The 20923-nt window shown below is 38.5% G+C and overlaps 1 protein-coding gene across 1 annotated transcript in view; it reads left to right on the top strand.

The window, feature by feature from the left end:
- Positions 1-20923, top strand: part of TENM2 (teneurin transmembrane protein 2) — a 618654-nt gene that overhangs the window by 52489 nt on the left and 545242 nt on the right. The window contains 1 exon segment of the mRNA XM_017726535.1: positions 7215-7320. The gene's annotated coding sequence lies outside the window, so the exon portion shown is untranslated.

Genomic DNA, 20923 nt, shown 5'->3' on the forward strand with positions numbered 1-20923 from the left:
AGCCAGAGGCATTTTCAAGTGCACATGTCTGCAGCAGCTCAGTTTAGCTACCCTTCATATAGAGAAGGGAATGTGTATTTATACCTACACACAATTATGTATGTGAATGAGAGAGAGACTCTCCTGATGTAACTTTATTCATCCCTTTTAAAGAGACAATATACTGCTTATCTCAGTAAGCCTGTAAATAATAATGCTTATCCAAAGACAGTGGTTGGAATTGCAATTACTATTGATTTTTCATAAAATACTGCTGGAAGGGTTCTTCATTCAGTGGAATATTAAGCTTTGCTTATATCCAGATCCAGTTACACTTGTGCTTCAGTGGTGCCTGGTGATGGTGCTGTGAATGGGTGCAGAGTTTCATTTCCTTTATCCCCCCTAAAGAATGCTTCCCAATGCTTGAAGCTGCTTCAGGTGCCTCTACCTTAGTGTCTGGTGCAATGTAAGGAAGGACTTGACTTGCAAGGACTTGACTTGCTGTTCAAGGCTGCAGATCCATCTCAGATGTTGTTGGGCTGCTGCTCCCAGCAGCACTAAAGGGCTGATAGAGACAGCTCTTCTCCCTGCCCTGATGATACTCCCTTCACTTTCTGGTAGCCCTTGTTCCTTTCATCCTCAGGTGAGCTGTCTTTGGCCTAATGAGATCACCCACCTTGTCTGTTCCCTGTCCTGCTCTCCTGATGTTTTCACCTTAAATTACTGTCTCTTGCTCTTTGGTTCTGGTTACCATGATGCCCATCTTTGAAGCTCTGCAGTAATTCTGGAAGTTCCTGATACTCTGGCATTTTCACTGTATGTTTTACTGTTTTCTCCATTTTATTTTATCCTTTTAAATTGGAAACTCGGTGTAAAGTAATGGTAAATACAGTTGTATTTATTTTCAGGCTTACAAGCGAAGCTCCTGACTAATTTTTCTGGTTATTATCTACTTGGCTGTTTGTTTCTATCATTTCTTTGAATCCCCTGGATTCAGTGGAGGCACTGCGAGTTGTGGTGTTTGTGTGTGCATGGGTACAAAGTCTTTGCACCTTTCAGTAATTGCTGAGATTTATGCTGTGGTCTGTACTCTGTGGAGACACTGATTAGTGTTTTGGTTAGTTGAGCTACTTAAAAAGAAAATCTAAACCAAAACTCAGTATTGAGAGTGGTTTTCTCGTTGGTTGTACAGCCTGGGGCCTTACTGGGTCACCAGCTGTGGTGGGCACAGCCCCAGATGTTTTGTGCTGCTCTCCTGCCCAACACCAGAGTGCCTTTCATGCATCTCAGTCAGACATTTTCTTTCCTCCTTCCAACACCTTTATTTTCCTCTTGAGAAATGAATGAATTCTTCATTGTTGGTCTCTTGTTTACTCTCCAAATTATTGATAGATGTTTCCTGTTTACCTGATGCTGTTTCAGTCCTTTGTTTTGTTAGTAAACAAGAAATATTATTTGTAGATGTTAAATACACACTGTACCTGTTCTGGGGGAAAAAAAAAAACAAAACACAATAACCTTTCAGATTTTGTCTTTTTTTAAATATGCAGGAAAATATTTAGTTTAGTCATTTCTCCTCTAGAGATTTTTGTGTCTTTTTCTTTCAGGTTCTTCCTCTTGCAGTTTTAGGAACTCCTGATACCCTTGAACAGGACAGAGTCTTTGAAGTTTGTTATCCAAGGGTTGTAATCCATCCAAAGCTCTGGTTTGTAGCTAGATATAGACCATGGATGAACCACCCAGCAGTGGTGGTAAATGATGCAGTTTTTCACTGAGCACGATTTTGCTTTATTTGTGTTCTGATTTGTGTGGTGCAGAGGCTTCTTCCTACAGCTGTTGCTTGTTAAACACCAACTTTTACTGTTATTCTTTTGTAGCACTTTTAATTTCTTTGTGAAATCGTGGTCTCCTTCACGTTTGGATGACCATAGTGCTTCCCTTCAGCTTCTGCATTCTTTCCTCCTGGTCTCAGGGTTGCGTATTTCAGTAGGCATGTCAGACTGGTATGTTTTTTATTTTTACTGCTTTTCTTTTTATTTGGATTAAGGTTGCTGTGTCTCTGAAGATGTTACAGAGTTACTTCACTGGTGTATTGGGGTTTTTATTCTGCTATGATTCAGCTGCAATTTTTGCTCTCTGCCTCTTGAAAGCAGTGATATTAGACTTTTGCCATGATCTTTTTTTTCTGTTACTATCAAAGACTGCATTCCCATTCTCGCCAACTTTATCCGATATTTCTCGTGAAAATAAAAAGTGTTGTCTTCAGCTAGTACTAATATTCGTTAGAAAAAATGATGCTGTTTTTAAGCTAGACATTTGGAAATATGTCAGTTATGAAGTACAAAACTTATATACTTGAGAAATCTATGATTTCTTCCTTTTTGTAATGTCTTTTTTTTTTTGTTCTACAGCTGTAATATATTGAAAAAACTTATGTGTATGATTTCATGGCTGTTAAAAGCTTTATTATTATTATTTTTCATTACCCAGAATTCAGTTAATTTCCATCTACTAATCCACCACTCTCTCTCATATCTTTTGCTGGCTAATAGGAAGAAGAAATATTTTTTCTTTCAAGTTTGGCCTACAGCTCATAAACCTGATTTCCATTATATGTATTGATGTCAGGATGAGGAAAAACATATTTTGAAAGTTTTACTCCAATTTGTCAAGGGTGCTGTGTTGTGATCAGTATCACTTCAAGTAATTGGCATTTATGTTAAATATCAACTGAATAGAAATTCTGGATATTCCCTAGTTTGTTGGAATGTTCAGAATTTTATAAATCATTAATTTGTTTAAGTTTCTGGAGGATGAATACACTATACATTGAATATAAAGTGTGCTCTGTGCATATGAAGTGAGTTGATGTGAAAGTACTAGATTTGTTTTTTGAATACTGTGTACCAGTTTTTCTTTCAAGTAATCTCTCTGCAAGCATCCCTCTGTCTTTATTGAAATGCTGGCTACATTGCAAGGCAATTATTCAAGTTGCCAAAGAAAAAGAGATATTTGTGTGGGGGTGGAGCAGTGAGAAAAGTCAAGGACTTAATAGCCAAAACACAGATCTTTAATTTGAATTTGTCGTGGCCTTTGGGTGAAGTTGCATGATGATGTATTTTCTTAAGAACCATTGGTGCAGTGCTTTGATCAGATGCAGCCTAAGAACAATTCAGTCTTGGGAAGTCACGTAGGGTGGTGTTTGTAAGATCGGTGCTGTGGATTTGTTTTGCTGGGGTGCAGTCCATGAAGCAGGTTGTTCAGGAGGGGGATATAATATAATGCAAATAGTTTGTGTTGTCTCACACTACAGTTCTGCTATCAGCTGTCAGCACCTGATCAGGACATTCCTGCGTGTTCCCACTCCTGTCCCATGTGCTGGCACTGCCTCCTCACGTGGCAATACATAGAGCCAAAGTGAGGAACTGATGCAGACTAAAACTGTGGCAGGAGGAGACAAAAGAAACAGGAATATTTGGTGAGGTGCCCAGCCAGGCTCACTGAGTAACCCATCAGCTCCTGTGCTGGCTCAGAGGAGGGCAGGTATTGCACAGCTGGCTGCTGAGGTAAGAAGTGAGTTGCTGCTGGGAGCAGTGCTGCCTCTTCAGCTGAACACAAAGCTGGTGACTGCTACTGATGTGTTCCTGTGGCTGCAGCCTTGAGGAGAGAGGGGAACTGGAATTGCTGTGTCCCCCAGATGCCTGCATGGTGATAGATTCCTGCATTAAGCAGGCTGTGGCATGGCCAGTAAATGTGTACTTGTCCCTTATTTACTGGGCATGTAAAAATGCTTATCACTCTGAGTTCACACTGAAGGCACCCAGACCTGTCCTGTAACATGCAAAGTGCTGTATAATGTGAAGTGCGAGGAAAATTTGGCACGTGGTATTCACAGACACTTCTTCCATCTTCTTGTGCCAAGATCTCAGTCAGTTAAATCGCAGTAGTGTCCTCTGGGGAGTGGTGAGCATGGAGGGGTTGGTGCTGAGCGGCAGCGGGGGGTGAGTCAGGGAGGCTGCCTGGCCTGGGGCCAGCAGTGTCAAAAACGAGCAGGAAATTGATTTAGTGAAGCTCTCAATACCTTGTGCTAAATGATCTACTGACTAAAAAAAAATAAAATTAAAAATACTACTAATAAAATACGACATAGAGTGTGTACCAACCAGGACAAGTTGTCTGTTTTATGTAGATTTTTCTGTTCCCTGGATTTTATATGCTTGCAGCTGTGATATTTAATTTCTATCATTACTGTATGTGTAATCTATAACCTTCATCTAAGAAACACGACTCATTAATTAATCATTACCAAGGGCAAGACATGGAACAGCATCAAGTGTGCCAAATCCTCTCTCAAAGTTTTTAAGTGTCTGGATGCTCATAGATACCATCTTGGCAGTCCTGGCAGATTACTCTAAAGGACCAGATCTTGCAGCACGTAGCAAATTTATGGGTTTTTATATCAGTTCTTCCAGTGACACTCCAAATAATTTACAACTCTGCCTTCCGTTTATTTAACCCTCTTTGTACTGCTGCTCCGTGCCCTGCTGCAGTGGCTCCTAGCACTGCTGGAGTAGCTGGGATGTGAATGGCAGCACAGACCTGAGTGTGGCACTGGTGCAGACAGGCAGCCCTGGAGTTTTTAATGCTCACTGTGCCTCATTGGCACTGCTATGGAGAGGCATTATGGAAATGGGCAAACTGCTGCAGTGGTGTGGCCACTGTAACTTCTCTTCTGAGAAACAGTGCACTCTATTTTTATGCTGCTTGTGTAGTACCTGCCAAAATTATTTTTAAAGTATCCAGTATTATTGTAAGAGATGCCCGAAAGGAACAACTTCATTCCCTTTGGCTTTGCTTCTTTTCTTGCTTGGTTTGGCTTGTTTGTAAATACTGGTAGATGTTTACAAACACTTTTCCCTTGCTCTCTTACAGAAAGGCACTTCAAGGCAAAAAAATATTAGAACTTGTCAGATTGTATTTTTAGTCAGTCTTGGTAACAAATACGTAATTGAAAACCCTGTAATGAAACATGAAACCTGTTTTGATTTTTGTTAATTAATTTACTACATGCATTTAATGATGGGTTTTTTTGTTTGGCTTGTTTGGGTTTTGTGGTTTTTTGTTTGTTTGTTTGGTTTTTTTTTTAAATTCTGTTATAGCTAGACAGTTTAATCTTTCTTTGGACCTCCCACATGTAAAACAGGACAGAGGAAAAATTGAGAATGTAGCTCTACTGTTCTTTTTTTACGGTGTCATATGCTTTTACATCTTCTATGAGTTTGAAAAGCTCTGTACTTACTTTAGGCTTATTTTTAAAGTCATTTGTGCACGATCTTGTCTCTTCCCTACGCATTGCTCCATGAGAAGAGGTGACTCCAGCAGCACAGTGAGGGTGACCGGCTGGCAGTGCCTGGGCAGGGGGCTGGGCTGGACCTGTCCCCTCCTGGGGGAGCAGGAGCTGGGCCACAGCAGAGGCCTGAGCACGGGCACCGTGGGCTCTGGTTTGGCTTTCAAAGCCAAAATACTTCTCAGCTTCAGTCGCAAAGTAGCCACGTGTCCTTTTGTTAATCAACAGCTCCCCGTGATCAGTTCTAAAAGCCTGAGTGCGGTAGGCTTTCCTGAGGTTTAAAGGTGTTTTCTTATGAGGTCGATCTTAGCTCTCACAAATTACTTGCTCTTTTTCTTGGTAGTTTATCAGTGTTTGTATCTCTGTAACCCAACACTATTCTTATGGATCTTGCTGTTCAAATCCAGCAGCTCCTGAAATAGTGATACACAAACAGGGAAGGTATAAAAGAATTAACAACTACAAGCAAATACTGTAAAAGGCACAGAATTACCAAAGCAGGAGGTAGGTATTAGAAGTGTAATTTGCACTTAGGCATAGGTTGATAGGATTGCACAAAAGAAAGTAAGCATAGTAGTGAAAATAAGGAGATTATGAAAGTAAAGACTGCATCCCAAACCCTAATTAGTCAGGTTATCTGTATTTCAGCTTTCACATTTGCTCATTAAAAGCACTGGGGTTTTTTTTCACCTTGATTCATATTCTTAGAAAATCTTATGCCAGGATTCTGGCCATAAAGATTTTACATTATACTAATGTACAATGTGTATCAAATTCTTTGTCTTATTCAAATAATGGATGCTTTATGGAAAGCTGTTGGCCTGAAATACAATTATGCCTATTCATTTCCAGGGAGATAAACCTCAGCAGTTAAGCAGTGCTAGTACATCAAGCTTCTTTTTTAACCAAAAATAAGTACCGTTAATTTAAATTCAGTGAAAGCTGTGGATAAAGCAGTGTTAAATGCTCTCAGTGTGAAAAGAAAGTAGCTTAAAAGTTTCATGTGTAACAGTGAAAAGCATTAGCTTGGCTTTATAGGTTTTTGTACATACTTATAAAACATTTGACTCTAATATTGATGGTTAACATGTCTGTTCCCCCCTCCAGCCTGTGATGATTTTGTATTTTTTTTGAGTGGGCTCCATCAACTATTTGAATTTCTTTGGCAGAACGACCAATCACTTCTTCACATTATTTCTTATTGTTCAGTTTCTTGATGCAATGTGAAACATATATTTTTTTCAAAGTCATCTTACAAATGGTTTTGGCTCTGCCTGGATCATTTCATTGACCGGGTAGAAATTGCTGAGGCTATGGACATAGTAAGTAATATTTGTTTTTCCAAAAATACTTTTGTGGCTAATAGAAATTCTGAAGAAAATATGGGAATCAACAGGTGTTAGAAGGTATTGCATACTGAGAAAGAGAAGAATAATTTGACAGAAAAAGCAACAAACGATCTGTGAAGTGGTGACATCTAAGAGTATTTTAATTTTAACATTTTTGTAATAAAAATGCTCAGTGGGAAAAGTGTCTTGATGCAAAAGTTTTGAGGAATGCTGTTTAAGGTCACTGTGTCTTTTTGTTCTTTTGAACTGAGTAGAGGAGATGTGTCCCTTCTAATTTACTAGTGTAAGAATTAAATTACTAAGCAATCTCTGCTTGAGCGTCTGCATTTGGGACAGGGAGTAGGGGGAAAATAGGAGGCATAAGGAAAGAGGAATATAGAAGTTTTATTTCTTACATCCTGGTGTGGTTAGATGTGGGGTCCTTTTGGTAGTTAAAAACTGTAAGAGATAAGTACTAAAACACTGTTAAAGCCTTTGCTTACTGTTAGTATTTTACAGGGGGTTTTTTCCTGAAAGTTATACTTTTTTCTTTCTGACAGATCCTTCTTGCTTTTCACTGCCCACTGCAGTAAGAATTCCCTCTCACCTGATGAGCTAAAGACACGACCCCTAACGACTGCAAGACTGAGCACTGCCGACCTCCCGGTCAGTGAGTACTCACAACTTGAGTTTTTGTGCTGTTTTGCTCAGAGATGTGTTTATATTGTCGACCAAAATGGTTCCATCTATGCTTGAAAAGTGCCTGGGAAGATCTCTGCAGGAAAGTGTTTTTGTAGAGGAAAGCAATTTGTCTCAGCACTTTCCTTTAAAGCATCTACTTCAGTCTTTTCCAGCCCAACTGAATTACCTCAGAAGGCCTCACTAAAAGAAATGTGCCTTTTCCCTATCTACCTGCATGTTCATTTGCTGGACTTGCTCATTCTGACACATTCAGGATCAAATGAGGATGTTAGGAGTTTATTGCTCCTGGCATCAAAGGCAATTTTTCTTCACTCAAATGAGACTTTTATTCAGATTCTGAACACAAGAAATACATAGTCTGTAGGACTGGCTGCATACCATGAAGTTCTGTGTCTCTGTATAGAGCATATATGCTGTGCAGAGAAAAGACAAAGAGAAGAAACTTTCTCATTATCTGCCCTTTGGTGGTGTCTCTAACTGCTGGTCAGAATGCTCACAAGACACCCTACAGTTTAATTACCATTGTACATATGCCCTGGGAGTTCAGGTAATTGTATAAAGTACCACACTTATCCTGGTGTGTCCAGCAGTGGAAATGGGCTGTCCTGCGTAGGAGTGGCTGAAGAGTGAAGGAAACATAACCTTTGGTTGATAGATTCCCATAAGGAAATAAGACCAAACCAAACCTACTTAAAAATTTTTTTTTTTTTTCTTCTCTTTTGGATTTTAATTTTACTGAGTATAATTTTTGGTGATACACCTGAGAATTCATACTCGAGTCATTAAATTCAGTGGCAGTATTTCACAGGAAGCTACTTCTAGATTGTGTCTTTTGTAAAGTAAGTCTCTCATTTGGAGTTAGTTTAATATAACATTTTAAATTGTTTCACTTGTCTTGAAAAGCATGGCAAAATTGTGGGATTTAGATATGGCAAGCACCAAATTCTGAGGGAATTCTTTTATTCACGCTGAAAAAAATGAGCACATTCTTCTGCATTGTTTGCAATGGGCCATTTGGTTGTCATTACATGTTTTCTGCTGGAAGGTTAATTTCTTACTACAGGACCATACTTGTTCAGTCTTTAGGCCATTGAGATCCATGCTCTATACTTACAAAGTAAATACCTCTAAGGGCCTGAACTTTTAAATTTTCAAAATTTATGTTGTGCAAGAAAATGAAAATGAGAAAAACAAGATACTTCAGTATAAATATACAGAATAAACTTTATACTGAGAAAGAAAATCTGGTGGGATTGTGGAGGTTTTAAAATTTATTTTTATTGTTTTACAAGTCTAAGTTTCATGACAGTTTTCTGTCAGTTCTGTATAATTGGAAATATGAAATAGGGGATTCCTGAAATCTATTTTGACTGTTATAAATGTATCTATATAGTCTATGTATAAGTTATTTGTATATGCTCTGTGTGTAAATTCATGTGTTTAAGGGATCTTCATAGCCCATCTTCAAATAGTTAAGGAACAGATTGACAAGTACTTCCCACACCAAGTTCCAGGAGAAAAAACATTAAGTGATAAAAGATCCAGAAGCTTTCACTTTTGCTGTGTATCTCAACAGCAGTTTGTCAGGGAAAGGTTGCAGAAGTAGGTCCTTGGTGAAAATTTGAAAACACCTGATAGCTTGATCCCGAAATCCTCTGCTATAGTCTTGGTTTGTTTATTTTTGCTGTCTTTTTAAAATAACACCAAGTATTAGGTTCCAAAAACCAAGTGATCTCCCAGGGTCAGACAGCAGGTCAGTAACAAAGCTGAACGTGAAATCAAATTCATAATTGCCTGCAGTAATTGAGGTTGAGAATGTGCCTTCTTAAACTTTTAAAATGGTGGCTAGATCCTGTACATTACTTATTTTCATTGCTCTGGAGAATACTGAGGCCAGGAAGGATTTTCAGGGCCTGAAGAAAAAGCTTTTCCTATTGCTCCCCATCATATGTCTGGGGCAGTTTTCTCTGCGTTTGATTTGAGACGCAGGCTGGGACAAGGAGCTCAGTGGTGTTTGTAAGGAGCAGAGCTCTCTCTCCCTAGCAATGAAGTATTTGCCTTAGAGGATCTGCAGCTGTTCTCCAGCTCAGAGAGGGCTCCTCTCAGAGCCTAAGGACAGGGGAGGAACACGAGCACTACAAGATCACACACAGTGTGGTACATCAGCTGATTTGGGGTTTCATTTTGGGGCTTTAGGGTTTTGAGAGATGTTCTGTCTTTACATGTGAGTTTTCTTTAGCTGCAGGTTTGGGGTTGGGGATTTGCCCTGGGTTCTGTCCCAGGTGCCAGTGGCATCACTTGTTTTCAGCCTGCTGTAGGTTCTATTGTTGACTTTGCATTTTTGAGCTGGTACTGTCTGTTCTTTATTGCATTCCTTAAACTTGTATTCCTGTGGATTTTCTGGTGTGATGAGGAAGTGCTGGTAACTTCCCATTTTGTGGAAACCCTTTTGTGTGGTTTGCCCAGCCCTTCAGCACTGCCTGTTTCTGCCTTTTGTTCTTTATGCTCTGTCAAAGACTCACCATCAGTTCCCAAACAACTATCGAGACTCATTTCCCTCCATTGTCCTTCTCCAGCATCCTCTGTGTTCTTCAGAGGTCATGGCTGTGACATCAGTATTTCAGCATATTTGTTAGGTTTGCTGTTTTTAAAACTTCCTTTCTTTTCAACAAAGGCTGCTATCATCCCATCATGGTGGATCAAAGCCTTTAGAAAGTAACTACCTTAGAGAAAAAACAAGTTTAACTTCCTGAACAAAACCCTTCTGGACTTATCCTCAAGGGAGGACTCAGTTTCTTAGCTTTATGCATCTTGACAGTAAATTCCCTTTTTCTGTGGGATTTGGAAGAAAACAGCCTCTTCATCATGCCAGCTTCTGTGTTCTTAGTTCTGGGTTTGGAGGATTCAAACTTTTTTTCAATTTTAGTGCTGCCACTCTGTATAAAAGAGCATCTTCTGTATGGTTTGAAAACCTGCTGTAAATTCCCATTGGTATGAATAGTCAAAACTACTTGAACAAATAGCTGAAGAAGCCCTCTTTTTACTGTCAGACTTGGATGCCTCTACCATGTTGGATTTATTAGTTTGCAACGATTTTTAAAGGGGAAAAAAGTTTACAAAGAATGTGTTCTTGAGTATTTGTATCTTTTATTTCTTAAGCAGCAAATCCCAGCTAGAGCTTGGTAAGTTAAATATTAGCACTCAGAAATGGAGCCACAAAACCAATGCAACTTCTGCTATTGATTTTTCTCCTGAGTAACTCTTTTGGCAGCAAAGGCAGATTACCATCCTGTGTAAATAAAACTTACTTGATTTACTCTAAATTATAAACTAACTAATAAATCAGCATTGCTACAGTGTTGTCCTCCCATTCCTTGCCCCATACCTGAAGTCCGTATCCCAAATAAGAAACAATGCATCAGAAAATTGTTTTAATTTTATTTTTTAAATAAATACAGAAAAATGGACGCTGTCCTGGAATTATCAGCAAAAATTAAGCATGATGAAAGAGCAGGGACATATATGCAGTTAAAATAAGTCACTGTAATGTGGTAATTACAGAAGTAGAATTAAGGTGTTGCCCATGCTTTTGAAAATTATGCCATAGCACCAAGTACCATTTCTTTACATTTTTGTCTTTGTTATGAAATTTAGGAGAATATTAATGGAGCTTAACCTATCTACTTTTAGGAGTGGTTTTAAATTTATCAGCACATATGCCCACACGTTGGCCTTAGCACTGCAAATATATTTGTTGGGAGAGAAATTTATTTGGCAGCATTCTCTAAGACAAGATTTGATAGGAGGAAATGAAGCACTGCCATTTCTCAAGAACTACAAGAGCAGATGAGGAATTGAATATTACTTTGGATAAATTCAGGCCTCTGTCAGATGTATGGAAGATGGGAATAATTCAAGCAGACTAGTAAGTCTAGGATAATTAAAAAAATAAATTACTGTATCTTAAAACATTTTAATGGACTCTAGATACAAGTGTTCAGACTGAGAAGGATGTAGTGAAAAAACTAACTATATAAAAATACCAAATTATCACTAAAGGTCAAGTAAAAATGTACTGGAAAAGATAACTGGATATTTGAAGTCCTGCTGTTTGGTTTGTGGGTTTTCGTTTTTTTTATTGACTGACTACTATGTAGCATACAAAGATGAGAGTTGATAAATAGATGCTGATAATATTTGCTGTTTTATAAGAATACTCTTGGAGTCAGGTACAAATTTTGTTAACAATCTGCATTCTGTGCCATGACATTCCGTAATTCATATATTCTTCAAATACTTCAGTGGTATATGAGGTATTGTGTGAAAAAGGACATTGTATAATTCATATATTTTTTATAAACTTGAGTAGGATATGAACCTCTGTGTGAAAAAGGCTCTGTGGGGAAAAAAATACTTGAGCTTTGACCTTTGATTTTTCTCATGAAGGGCAAGCTTTAATATATGTCATACTCATTTTAAAAAGAAAACTCCTCTTTTGCCTTCCATGGGAATATGGGACTGTGGGTGAAAGGGTGGGGGAAAATGCTGTAGGTATTCAGACTGGCCTAAAGTGGAAGGTTGCGGGAAATGTTAGGATAACCACCTGAATGCTTCTTAAAGTGAGACTGAAGGGGACAGGTCTTGCCTAGAAACTCTAGAAATGACATTCTGTGCATTCTGGAGCTGTCCTTAGAGAGCCCAAAGAAAACAGTTACAGCTCATGACAGATTGTTCTCTATGAAATAGTCTGTATAACCTGCTGCAAGCAGTGAATAGGGGCATCTGACATGAAGGAAGATGTAAAATCCTGTCTGTGGTGCTCTTGGTAATCTTTCCTTTATTTATAGTTTTATCCCTTTCCTGTACTGAAAACTCGGCAATGGCAATTCTAGATTTTCATGCAACCAATTCTGAAGTCTTCCTAGAAACTTGGTGGGGTTTCAAAACAAGTTCTGTGTGCTGAGATTGATGTAGCCCTTCCTGTTTGATGACGAATCCTGGGCTGAACTATTTCAGAGCTACCTTGTGAAAAGGGAAAGGTTCTCAGTCAGCATCTGTCGTGGAAGAAACCCTGTTTGTAATTACTTCATGACTGGTGTTGGAGATAGTGTGACTGTGTAGGTGTCTGATAAATGTTTTTGGTGGAATAGAGCACACATATGAAGAATGAATGGATAAAGCTACTCTCAGTTCCATTCGTTCCAGTCTAGGCTGGTGCCTTTGCCTTCATGAACAGGTTATTTTTGTGTATTTAAGGAGAAAGAAAAAAAGAGATCTTTAAGGTAAGGGAATATTGATAAATAGATGTTTTCTTTCAGGTTTTTGTTTTGCTTTTTATTGTGCTGTTTGTGTTTCTAGAAGTAGCAGGTACAAATAAAAAATGAAGTTACAAAATACAGTCAGACTGAATCAGTCTGAAATTAAATCACAACTTCTAGTCAGCAACCTGTGTCTGCTTGGATAGGATCTTCAAAAATCAGGTGCGACAGAAAGAAAACAGAAGTAGATAAAAACTGAACTGCCATCACAGTGGGAATCAAAACGTTCGTTGTTCCCAGCCATTGTTGTACAGGGAAGCACTACTCCATCACTACTGACAGCCACATGTGCTTGTGGCTGAAGCTGAGACATGAATCAGGGACAGTGAGCCTGAAGAAAGGCTCGGGTGTCATCCTGGTATTGACTGCAGGAAAGGAGTCACAGAGTGAGCAGGACACCTTGCAGGAATAAATCAGTTTTGCATAATAGGGAGGCCTCCAAGGGTGCTAATGATGCAGTAGAGGAGTGTGTCAGTAGGACTATGGAGAGCGACAGGGCTGTGCTGCACTGCAGCCCTGTGCCGTTCCAGGAGGTCTATGAGCCAAGATGAGCCATAACACAAATATTTTGTGTTCTACACTCTTATTCTGCATTTAAACTTGAAGCTGTGTGTAGGGGAGGTTGTGGTTTGCTAGTTGTCTTCAAGCTATTATTTATCATCAGTGTTGCTGGGCCTTTTACAAGTTTGTATTTGCATAAATATGTCTCAGAGTGTTGGTGCCTTTACAGTGACCTGAAATGGAAAACAGCATGATTACTATTGTCTTACGTGATCTACTATAGAAAACCAAAATGTACCTAAGCATGAGTTTCATCAGATTAATTTAAAATTATAAACTCAATATAACTGGATTTTTATTTGATTTTACCTTGCACTCGCCCACCTATTTTACTGGCAGCTGGGTCTAACCTTACTTTTTTGAGCATGTGCAGCAGAAGCAGCTTTGCTTCATGCAGATCCTTACTGACCCAGCTTTTTATACCCCCTGGCAGTCTGCTCCGTGCTTGTACAACACCAGGTTAATCACCAGTCCTGTGAACATGTGCATTAAAACAATCTGCCTACTGGTAGAGATATACTGGCTTTTTCTTTTGCTTTACAAGACTGCATCTTCTTATTTTTTAATATTAGCTTTGTCATAACTGGCATGTGGCACATTTCACGGACAGTTGAAGTTTCCCTCACTTTAGCAGAAATCCAGCTTATTATGCAGATACCCACTTTTGAGAATGAGCATCTGCAGCTACTCAAGACACAGAGATGCTGGTGAATGTGTCTAGGCATCTTCATTTGTTGTTCTGTGCTGTCTCTGAATAAATATGCAGAATATCTGGCAGTTGAGCAGTCACAATGCAAAAAGAGAAACACGCTGGTGTTTTGTTATGTGATAGCAGGCTGTGCTGCTGATTATAAAGCACATAGTTTAACCCAAGTGGAAGGAATTTTTCTTTTTTCAAAAAATTCCTAAATATTTGTATTATCTTTTTTTTTTTTTAGTCAATCTCCTTAGCAACAGAAACAGATGTTTCTTTTCTCTTAGTCATTGCATTCAAAGAAAGTAGCTGCTTCAAAAATAATGAAAGCAATTTCTATGAATTGGGTAGCTATTAATTGTTGCCATGATGTTTTAGGATGATAATAAGATATGCAACAATTGGCTTTTTTCTTTAATTGAAATATAGCTATCTAGTTAACCTGTGCTGGTTAGGTGAGCTATAATCTATCTGCTCTTATAGTGCAGTTGTTGTGTGATAAAGACAAGAGTGAGCTTGACTATTTCTGGCTTATTGAGGAGATACACAGTATCAGTGTGCACCTCATGTTTTATTAATTTATGACTTCAAAGCAAGTCGGTGAAGAGTTTGCCTTTAAGACAACGAACTAAATATGCATGGCCTTACAAATATATATTTTTGTGTGTCAATTTACAATATGAAACGTTATAATTAATTCTAAACATGGACTTTGTTTTACAGTGATGCTCTTTTTTCATATTACTGTATATTTTTCTCTGGATTTTGATTGTACAATTTAAAGCTGTTATTTGGTTTCAGAAGGGTTTAATGATCCGTAATCTTCATCTGTATCTCCAGGACTGCATTCCTAATTCACAAGAAATTGGCACATGTAGGTGAAATGTAGAAAGAAATGAGTTAGGACTGCAGGAGCAGAATATGGACTGGTCTCTCTAAGCCAAGAGAAGCAGAGTTACCTCTGCAACTGGGAGAGGGAAGGACCTTTGCTGCTCCCCTAGTCCTGAGTGATTGTCATTTAGGATAACTGCATGTGCATGGACCCACAATGTGCCTGAAAACCAGCGCAAAAAATGAACCTTCATTCTTGAGGGTATTAATCTACTTAGTTCATCACACGGAGATTTAGTAGCAGTGTAGAGGGGAAAAAACTCCTGTTCAGATGGGTGAAACTGGGAAGCCTTAATCTCAGCTGGAGCTAAACTAGCTGGTCTTCTTTTACAAGCACATTCTCCTGCAGCATGCATGTGCACAGCAGGAAAAAGAAAACAGAGCCTTTGACATGAATTTACGAGCAAAACTTGGAGAAGGAAAAGGTGAAGAGGATTAGGGTTATGCCACAACCTTTAATCACGTTTGTACTCTTCCTGATGCTTTCCTTTTTCCTTTGTCTCCCTCCAACCCTGAAAATAATAATTCTGATTGAGACTCCTTTGCCACGTGTCAGTGGCAAAAATGGTTTTAAGAAGCTTTACAAAAGAACCATCTGGAGCACGTATGAGGGCCAAGAACACTGAGAACTTCCTCTATGGCAGAACTGATGAGCTGGGAGGAGTAGTGAGAAGGAAACCCTGGCTGTAATCCTTTTACCTGGCCAGCACATCAGACAGATGGGCAGGCTGCCCAAATGCTGTTTCCCCGGGTGTTGTAGGTAGCGGGTCATCCTCCCCTTTAGGTTTTGCTAAAGCGGTAGTGGAACCATCTGCATTCCAGTTGGATGTGCAGAGTAATCAAAAATACAAATATGAAATCGTCCCTGATTCCTCAGTAAGCGCAGAATCTTTGTATCTGTTGTATGGTTATCCCAGCTCCTCGGGGATGAGAGTGCTGAAGGAAGGTGAAGCAGCATGATTTGGGCGGGGCTGAAAGGGGAGAGGCTGAGTTTCAGGGAAGATGGACACGGTTACCTTTTCACCCCAGTGTAACTTCTGTACATGGGTGAGGAGCAAAGGTGTCTTGTGGGAGGACCTCAGAAGGGAAGCCTTTCAGCTGTTGTGGCCAGGGACAGTGTTGCAAAAATGACAGGTATTTTTCATGCAGGAAGGAATCTTAGAAAAGAACAAAACCTTGGTGTCTGGTGTGTAGGCAGGGAGGCAGCCTGCAATGGGTGTCTGTTTCTCTGTAGGCAGTCCTTGCTTGGTGCTGGCTGCTAAAGTGAGTTATTAAAGTAAGTTAAATGTTATTCCTACTCAGTGTTGAGTTTACTCCATTTATTGTAGGTGAAACAAATATTGAGACTATAAAATAAGAGTAGTTAAATGAAATCTTACTGCCAGTGTCATCTTCTGTAAATGTAATTAAAACAGGTGTATGAACTCTTTAGTCATGCATTTCATTCAGGCTTTGGTTCAGTGGGTTACTGCTGACTCTTTCCTAGTTGAATTCTTGGAGTAGGAGGCCTTTTCTGGGAAGCAGGAGATGGTGCAAATTCTTTCACGGTAGCTGCAAATAAGGCAATGAGGAAGCCCTTTGTCACTTGGAGAAATGATGAGTATGGCTCTTTGCAAGATGCCCTGTTCTGTAGGAGTGCCTGAAAGCTGGGGACTGCAAAGTGGAAAAAGAGTAAGGTGGTTTGTGATGAGAGCAAAAATTCACTTAGCTGGTGTTTCCTCTGCTGACCATCTAGCCATTTCAAATATTTCCCCTGGTACCAGCTGTCCTGGTGTTTCCTGGATTTTGGAATATCACTGCTTACATATTGGTGCTCTTTTTGAATAAATGTGGATGATTCCTACAGGGTATTTTAGAAGAAAATGCAGATTTTTCTTTTGTCTACCCTGTGTGTTTGTTTCATGTGCAAGCTGTCTGTTACTGTCCATAGATTTACTTACTTGCTTAAGAGAGAATTTAGAAGAAAATTGCTAATTCTTTTATCATTAAAGTGAAATAAATAACCCTGGCTAAAAAAGAAAGTGCTCTCAATGTCTACACAGTTTAATGGACACAGCTCTTCAAATGCTCCTGTAGCAAATGGGGGCCTTTTTAACCTTCCTGGTAAATTACCCTTTACGGTAAAATAGCTGATAATTCTGCAGCTCTTCATGATGTCTGTCCGCAAGTTATTTTTAAAGACAGGCTTGTCATGAAGAATACTTCTTTGATATTGAAATAATGAATTCCACTCAGTTTAATGCTAATGAGAATGAGACATGATTTTTTTGTTTCAAGTCAAATTCTGATTTAACTTGAAATGACTACAGTTGGTAACAAAGAAGAGAAATTACACATGTAAAGTTAGTTTTTTGAATTATATATGAGAATATAGGGGTTAAATATGCACTTTAATTGGACTGATTGTGCATAATATCTGTTGGGGTTTTTTTCTGCATGAAAAATATGTGAAGGTAGTTTGTTGAATCAATATTCTTGACAGGACTGTTTCAGCTGTGGTTTGTGTGTGGTTTGTCGGGGGCCAGGAGAGGATTGTTTTGGTTAGTTAGTTTTTTCGTAGTCTGATTTTAACAAACAATCTGAATTAATTGCTTTAGGTTGGTTCTGCCACAGAGTTAGAACAGGCCCTTTGTCTGTGACGCTATATAGAGGGTAGTGACGCTGTTCTCCTGGAATGAAAGAAAATATATCAGAAAGAAAGCAATGAAGAGTAATTGTCTTCAAATGTTTGGCAACAACCACTCTGAGGCTTCATAGTTACTCTAAGTTGAGGGTAAGTTTTCAGTAAAAGTATTGCATACATTAGAATCACAGAGCCCCAAATTACTTAGACAGTGATTTAATAATTTTTTAATGATTACTGTAATGATTATTAATTACTGTGACAGATCACAATCACCCAGATATCAACACTGAAGACCACTTTTCATTATATATTCCAGGTATAGTCTTAAAAATCTTACCATTTTAAATAAACTTGTAATACACGCACCTTCACAGAACTTACTGTTGTGTGGAATTCATTGTGCTCTCTAGAGAAGTGTAGAATCTGTGGAAAAATGCTTTTCATCCACCAAAGGAAATAGGAAATTTGACAACATGCATTTGTCTACAAAATGGGAAGCAATATCTGATGAAATATGCTTTGTCAATAAAATAAATTGCCAAACAAAATGTAATCCTTCCTCAAAATATGTTTAGCCTACACAGTGAAATAAGCCACTTCCACAAAGTGCATTTGGTTTCTTGAATTATTTTCATTTGCTGTCTATCAGAATCTGTAGATAGTGTGTGGTGTCTTTGGTTTCTTGAATTATTTTCATTTGCTGTCTATCAGAATCTGTAGATAGTGTGTGGTTGCTTTTTTTTTTTTTTTTTTTGTCAGACACTGTATATCAACCTTTTTTTACTACATATAGCTAAAATATATTTAATTTGAAGGCAGGCATTGATAGGACAGCTGAAGCTGTTGTTGGTTTAGGTGAAGTGATGCTCGGCAGACAGGCGGGTGTGTGGTGTGAGGGCTCCCTGCTCTCCTCAATCTGCATTTCAAATATCGCCTCTGAGTCGGGGATTCTGCTGCTCTTGCCGTGCCTTGGGTGTGTTTGGCTTCCCTGCGGGGAGTGGTTCCTGTGGATTTGTGGCTGCACCACAGCCAGGTGTGGAGCCGTTTGTGTGATGGATGCCGATGGCAGCCCCTGGTCCGGTTCTCGTGCAGGTTGTGGTTCCTGTACTCGCGTGTGATCCTCAGGGCTTCAGCTGAGCCTTTCCCTGACTGTGGCACAGCCGAACCAGGCTCCGGTCTGAGCAAGACTTTGCAGGATGGGAAGGGGGAATGTCTAAGCTGAGGAATAGCTCTTCAGTGTCTAATTAATTAAAAAGTTCTGCATTATTGTAATTCTATTAGACAATACATACATTTTTGGTTTTCAATGACAATTTTTAACCATTTCAAATTTAAAATATTTTCATTGCATATATGGAAACACATATATGTATGGAGTTGGTTATAATTTTAAAGGAAACTTGAGGTCTGTTAAAAATAAATGTATTTGGCTAAACAGAAATTTATTGCTAAGCTTTTGCATCTCATGGAAACAAAAATATACAGTGCTAAAATTGGAAAAGACATCGCAGGTCTGGCTCCTTCAAAATATTTTCCCTGTTGTATCAGGAAAAACAGATAGAAATGTGTTAATTCTTATATGTAACAAAGTAGAAATTACTTCTAAAATGTTACTTCATGTTCACTGAATTAGCAGCTCTATAACTCTACAATGCATGTTTGTACAGAAATGGGTGAATTGGACCACTGATATTACCTGGACATTGTGCAGTGTTCCAGGAAGCGTTTGCCTCCTTCCTTTCTCCTTCCAACCAGGATGCTTCAGTTGGTAACTTTATTTGGAGTGTAACTGCCTGAATGAAATAATTAATGTAATACTTGTTGAGATATTTTTACATTAATTTAGAGGGTATTATTTCTCCTGCCCTTTCAGCTGCCATGTTTCTGAGCTAACACAATAGTAATACATTAAAAAATACACATGGGCATAGGACATCGGAAGATTTGACAGAAAGCAGCAGACTAATCTATATGTGACATATAGGAGCTGTTTTTCTCTGAACAACTTAATCACTGAAATGAGAGATGAGCCCAAGTACCTGAGGATAACTTGGGTACTTGGGTAAATGTCAGAGCTGTTGCATTTTCCTCTATTTTAATGTAAATCAGGATTGTTCAAAACTTTCCTCATGTGATTTAATGCAGTAAATCTTTATGGGAGCTGTCTGAAAATTAATAGCTGTTGTAGAAAAAACTATGTAATAGAGCTTTAAATTATGTTTTTGAATTATGTATTATTTAATATTTCATTACATAATTGTATATAGCACAATTAATGAAATACCAATTAAAAAAAGAAGTCATTATTTTTTAAATATAGCTGTTGAACATCAATCCATTCTTTTTGCTTCAGCTTGTTAGTGCACCAGTGATTAAATTACAGTTACACTTCCCCCTAATATATTTTACAGTCTAAATAACCTGAATAACATTGTTCTGAGTTTGGGAGACAGGGGTACTAGAAGAGATTAGGACTGAAAATTAGGTCTTGAGGCATTTTTAGCTTCTGTGTATGAAATAAGGAGTTTTATGAATTGGTGTTTTCTGCATCTCTGTCAATTTCAACCGAGATTTTGAACTTTTTCACCATGTCTGCTGACTTTGATTAAGGGCTAAAAGATCTCAAAGATAATTAATTTCCTGTAAGATGGCAGAGAATTTTCAGTGCTTGTATTATGGGGACCTCTCAGAAGAGAGAACGGATTTCAAACTGCCTCAGCTCTAGAAAAGTGTCCATTGGTGAATGTAGCTGGGAGGGCAGCAAAGTCAATCAATCAAACACAGACAAACCACTTCTATATGCGATCAGCAACTGAATTTCATCACTTCCATTGCTCACAGAATTAATAGCTTTTGTTGAGAAATTAGCAATGCATGGTTTCATCACAGAGGGTTTAAAAATATATATAGTGTTTGGGTTTTGTGGGGTTTTTTGTAGCTTACACGTCTTGCTTTTTACAAAATTTTCTGCAATAGCTCACTTTAAATGACTACGTTGAGTCTTAATGAAAAATTAATATAAATAGTAGGGAAAATTAAGTGAAAATATGTACGGGCCTGATAAAATTTGGTGAGGTTGTAGTATAACTGTAGATAATTTTATATCCCGTCTCTGAGGTAGTCTCTTGCAGACTGTGCTGTGTATTTGCCCTTGGATGAAGAAATAAAGTATCAAATTCTTTCCCATTATATTGAAATTGATTAGAGATAAACAATATTTGAGTTTAATTAGTTTTAAGGAAGCCTAATAGTTGGAAGGCAAAAATGACTGCTATTTGAATCCCAGTGTTCAAAGTGTATAGAAAATGCTGGAATTTTCTCCAGGTTAACATTGTATTTAAGCATTCTAGTTGTTTCATAAAGAGAAAGGCAATGTGCCTGTTCATTTGGGTTTATTCATAAGGTGGTATTACAGACAGAAAAATGGATGCACTTCAGGAATAAAATGTCCTGCATAAATTTTTAAAATGCATGTCT

The sequence above is a fragment of the Corvus brachyrhynchos genome, unplaced genomic scaffold, assembly GCF_000691975.1.
Source record: "Corvus brachyrhynchos isolate BGI_N302 unplaced genomic scaffold, ASM69197v1 scaffold262, whole genome shotgun sequence".
Taxonomy (NCBI): domain Eukaryota; kingdom Metazoa; phylum Chordata; class Aves; order Passeriformes; family Corvidae; genus Corvus; species Corvus brachyrhynchos.